We start from the raw sequence: 5,000 nt of genomic DNA, 5'->3' as shown, positions 1-5,000 counted from the left end.
AAATTCTTCGAGTATCAGAATGTGATCGATTATTGACGTGCCATTTCATATCGTTTTAGTTTGTAAACTTACAGATATTTTTTTTTTTACTAAAACTTATTTTTTATCTTGTATTACTCAGAAATAAAATCATGTCAATTTTATTCTTATATATCCTTTAATATTATTTTTTTATTCTCATAACAAAAACAAAATGAGTGTTTATAAAGTAAATATTTTCGAACAGTTGCTTTTCGAATAGATAGAAAAAATAAGAAAAAAATAAAATGAAATTGCATGAAGGAGGAAATAAACTAATGAAATGTGTAAGGAGCAAATAAATAAAAAAAGAAATAAACTATTTTTATACTCATTAAAAAAATTAGTCTTTATAAAAAAATTGTCGCGCAATTGCATTTTTTTCCTTTTTTTTTCTTGCTGTCTTTTTTTTTTTTTTTTTGCAATTTTGAGGCAAAATGCTTTCCATTTTTTCTCTTCTTCATTTCCTTCTACTGTTTTTTTCCTTATTAATCACAAATCTGCGGCGTTTTTGCGTAAGATTTCGGGGTCCATATTTTACATGGGAAGTTGTTGGAAATACGGCACATTTTTGTTTTTGTTTTAGCATGAGAAAAACGTGATGATAATATGTGAATTAACCCCTTGGGGGGGGGGTTGGGGTGTAGGATATTTGGGGCATAATGGTTTCTGGCATTGCATGTCTGCCTAGAAAAATCTATAGTGTTCACAGGTGGATTTTTGCTGATAATGCTGTGATGAATCCGGTTGCTGATTTTTCCCTTTGGAGTTCATTACTCGGAGATTTGCACTGTTCTCTGTTGACTATGGCATTCCACGGAGGTGTTCTTTGTAAGGGGGTTCTTTTCCGGTCGTTTCTGGTCTATGAGATTGTTGCGGTAGCAAATTCCATAACGGTACGTATTACATTTTTGGGAATAATATTGGATTATGTATATGTTTTTCCTCTCTTGGGTGAGTTTGTAATGAGGAAGGTTGATTATTTTCTTTTTTTATTATTATTATTACTTGATGTAAATGTCGTCCTAAAGAATTAGATAACTGACAGTCTTTTTTCTTGTTCTGTCAGATGCTGAAATATTGCTTAATCATCGCCCTGGGGTTGATGACGTTCGCAAAGACGAAAGTACATCAGGGTCCTGGAGTGCTTATTGAGGAAGACCACCTAGTATGGTTGTCATCTGATAAAGTGACAATAAGTATCGAGTTCGAGAGCCTGGGTTCAGCCAGTTTGAAACTCGAGGAATCGCGTAGCAAAATTGAAGGACTGGTAAACACGTTAAACGAACTTGAGACTACAAGAAACCTGTCCGCATCACTGGGACGTCTTTTAGTAGAAATAAAAATAACTGCAAACAGGGTACAAGGCAAGATCGTGGAAACACTCACTTGGGTCCCAGAGACAAAGCCAGTCGGTCGGAGGGACCCGTCTAGAAGACAAAAAAGGGCAGTACAGCTGTTGGCGGCGTGGGGTGTAGCTATTGCAGCCATAGCTGGTGTAGCAATAACGAGTTTGGTGAAGGTTGGGATATTAGAGGCGGAGTTTGCCGAACATGGTAAAGCTCTGAATTCTCTAAGAGGGAGGAATGAGAAATTAGAAAACGGATTGAATGAGTTGAGGAAATCGAGTAACATATTACATGCAACAGTAAAAGGAGTCCGGGAAGACCAGGATGTTACCATTACGTTTTTCACTATACACACTACACTGTTAAACATTGAAAGAGAAATAGAATCTTTGTTGAATGATATTAAAAGCCAAGTGGAGGCAGTTGTAGCAGCTTCACGGTGGAAAATTTCAAGGGAAATGTTGCCATTGGGAACTTTGGAGTCAACCTTAAAAGGATCAAATATTATTTTTACGGGAGATTTACTTTACAGATACTATGGGATTTTAAAGGTACAATTATCAGATCAGGAGTTACTTGTTGACATACCAGTCAGTGATAAAAAACTGTTTCACAGCTATATATTTAGGCCATTTCCTAGTTCTTTCCAGGGGTCGGTAGTGATTTGGACAGGGGTAGAGATTATGTATATATTAGGTGAAGAATTCCAGTCCTCGGCAGTTGACTATGAACTAGGATGTGTGTTAGTTTATGATAGATATGTGTGTGAAAGTAAGATATTCACTCTTCGACGTATTGACCTGTCAGGTTGCGAACTAGAATTAGCTCACGAGAATTTACTGACTCACTGTGACTTTAGAGAATTCCCTGATCCATATCAAGTTATATCGACGGAGACAATGACAGCGGTCTTCTGCACCGATGCAAGATTTCTACTATATGCAATGGGGACAACAACTTGCTCATCCTACAGGGATCCCAGTTGTTTGATGGTTCCTGCTGTGCTCTCTCGGATTTCTTCATGGTGCTTAGTCGGCGTGTCTACAACTCGTCCATGAAAGTGTTTACGAAACACTTACATGGAAACCATGAAGCGGTTCGAATTCCGCCTACAATGGAGACTGTTACATCCAGCCATTGGAGGATAGTGACAAAGATGAGTTTTTCTTCAATGAATGTTACATAATTCCAAAAATAGTGATCATGCTAGGTGTTATACTGATCACAATTTGTGCACTAGGAGTTCTTAAACTTCTGTGCATCCGGCGAGGCACAAGGGCTCCAGCAACGGAGGTAGCCCTAAATTATGTGGCAAATTGATACATTGTGCATTAGTTGCTGATGTGGTGTACGACAGGAGTGCACAAAGGACATAGGTGGCCGAGCCATCTTACAGGTATGACTTGATGTGTTAGTGAATATCGTGTCAGCTGCCCTTGCTTGGAGACAGAGTGAGCTGTAGAGGTGGCCTCCTTGAATGAAGGAATCTGATGTGTATGCATTTTTAAGCTGGTGGCTGTCTGTACTGTTGCCAGGGGCAGTTTAGAGGTGTGGTGGGTATGTACATTTCGTTTGTACGGATGTCACAGGTCTGACCGATCGAGGCACTTGAGGGAAAGACACATTCCTTTGTGATAGGAAGAAAGACAGTTGAGCGAACGCCAAGGTCGGGAGAAAACCCCCATCTTAAAGGTATGGCATATATTTTAAATGACTTAGAAACAGTTGCCTTTGAAAAGAGAGAAGTGTGAAATGTATCTCTTTACTTAATATTGTCTTTGAAAAGAGAGAAGTGTGAAATGTATCTCTTTACTTGATAATGCCTTTGAAAAGAGAGAAGTGTGAAGTGTATCTCTTTACTTAATATTGTGTTATATATCTTTATTACAGATGGGCTCTATACCATGATATTAGAGACAGGATTCTCTAACTTGACTAATACAATGTAACAATTGACATTTTGAGTCTGGGAGTGAATACTTAGCCAGGAGAGTGGAATGATAGTTTTCTTTGTGGGGCAGACTTGGGATTTATCACTATGACTTATTAATCATTCTGTTCCATTTTATGTTCATCTGCTTTGGGTAATAAATAGTATATTTTTGTATTTATGTGAGCTTAATAGCCTAGTGACATGCTTGCAGATAGAGGGCGCCTGGTGCCACAGTAAGAATTTTTGGTAATTTGTGTAGTTTTGTCAAAAGGGGGGGGGTGTATAGATATATATATATATATATATATATATATATATATATATATATATATATATATATATATATAAATCTATCCACTATAATTTATTATTGTCTTTGAAATCTAAAGGAGAGGAAATTTACTTGTCATGTTTCTCCCAGTTTAAGTTAGAATATATCGATGAAGGGAACTAAATTGATGAACAAATGATTCTTCAACTACTTGACTCATTTTAACTTTGACGGGGAGAAACATGAAAGGTAAAACTCCCTTGCTTTAAATTTCAAAGACAAGAACCAAATATAGTGAATAGAGTAAAATAGCTCCTCAATCTCTCTCTTTCTCTCTCTCAAAAAAAAAAAAAAAAGGTCTCTCTCTCTCGTCCTCTCGTCTCTCTCTCTCTCTCTCTCTGTCGAAATCTTGAAACCATTGCTTTTAAGCTGAAGATTTTCTCACAAAAGTTTCATTCTTTGACCCATTATGGAAGAGATGTCAACAGCTTTTAAACTGACAATGGTTGAAATCACCTCTTATTCTATGTCTGGCAACATAAGCGAACAGCATATGAGAGAAGCCCTTCACAACAACTGACAGACAGACAGACAAACAGACAGTCAGAGAAATATTTACCACACAGACGCAGCCGGAAACTAGCAGGGATGCTATGACCAGAAAAACGCCCCAAGTCTTCATTGTTAGAGGGAAGAAGAAGACGAAGTAGAACGACTGATCTGACTTGTTCTTCGGAGCTGCTGCGATGAATCCACTCTTCCTGATGATGGTTTGCCTGCGACTGCTGGCGTTTGTGGCCTCTCTGCGGCAAGGGCTGGCTGGCCGTCGGAGTCAAAGCATAATTATAACCCTAGGCACAAATGACGTAGCAGCAGCTGTGAACATTACAATATATATAAACTAACTGGCGTGGGCTTATAACACTGGCCTGCGCTGTTTTCAAAGTCTAAGATATAATACCTGATTCTAGGCCAGCTTTCTTATAACTGAATCCAAAACTCATGCTCATACTACAATCAAGAGACTAAGTTAATGAAATATGAGCACACTGAAAACGTCCTAAATCCGATCTATTTGTAGGTGAATGAAACACAATATTGAAAATATTAGACTGATTTATTCACAGAAGGCTTTCAAAATATTTTGAATAGATAGCAAGAAGAGTATAATGAACTAAGGAAGCTACTCATGGATGAATAGTCTCTTCAGGGACCTTCATTTATGTTGAGCAGACTCCACATCCCTCATCAGGTACCAGCAGTAGTCGGCCAGAAAGTTGACATTCCATCGGCCTTGATAGCGTTCCTCCATAACACTGATATCTTGGTGGCAGCGCTCGACCTTTTCTTCTCTGAAGTCTCCATAATTCTCTGGAAAATAGTCCAGATGAGACCGGAGGAAGTGCATTTTCACTGACATGCACACACC

The 5,000-nt window shown here is 38.2% G+C and overlaps 1 protein-coding gene across 5 annotated transcripts in view; it reads right to left on the bottom strand.

Moving 5' to 3' along the window:
• Positions 1-4,392, bottom strand: part of LOC135202005 (keratin-associated protein 5-2-like) — a 113,107-nt gene extending 108,715 nt beyond the window's left edge. For 2 of the 5 annotated variants that reach the window (XM_064231278.1, XM_064231280.1), the window contains exon 1: positions 4,191-4,387. The gene's annotated coding sequence lies outside the window, so the exon portion shown is untranslated. Of the gene's footprint in view, positions 1-4,190 lie in introns of all 5 variants that reach the window. The other 3 variants (XM_064231281.1, XM_064231279.1, XM_064231277.1) reach the window with 3 other exon arrangements.
• Between the last annotated feature and the right edge of the window lie 608 nt (positions 4,393-5,000).

The sequence above is a fragment of the Macrobrachium nipponense genome, chromosome 30 (genome assembly GCF_015104395.2).
Source record: "Macrobrachium nipponense isolate FS-2020 chromosome 30, ASM1510439v2, whole genome shotgun sequence".
Lineage (NCBI taxonomy): Eukaryota > Metazoa > Arthropoda > Malacostraca > Decapoda > Palaemonidae > Macrobrachium > Macrobrachium nipponense.
Note: the sequence above shows the minus strand (reverse complement) of the source record. Positions and strands in the feature narration are given on the sequence as shown.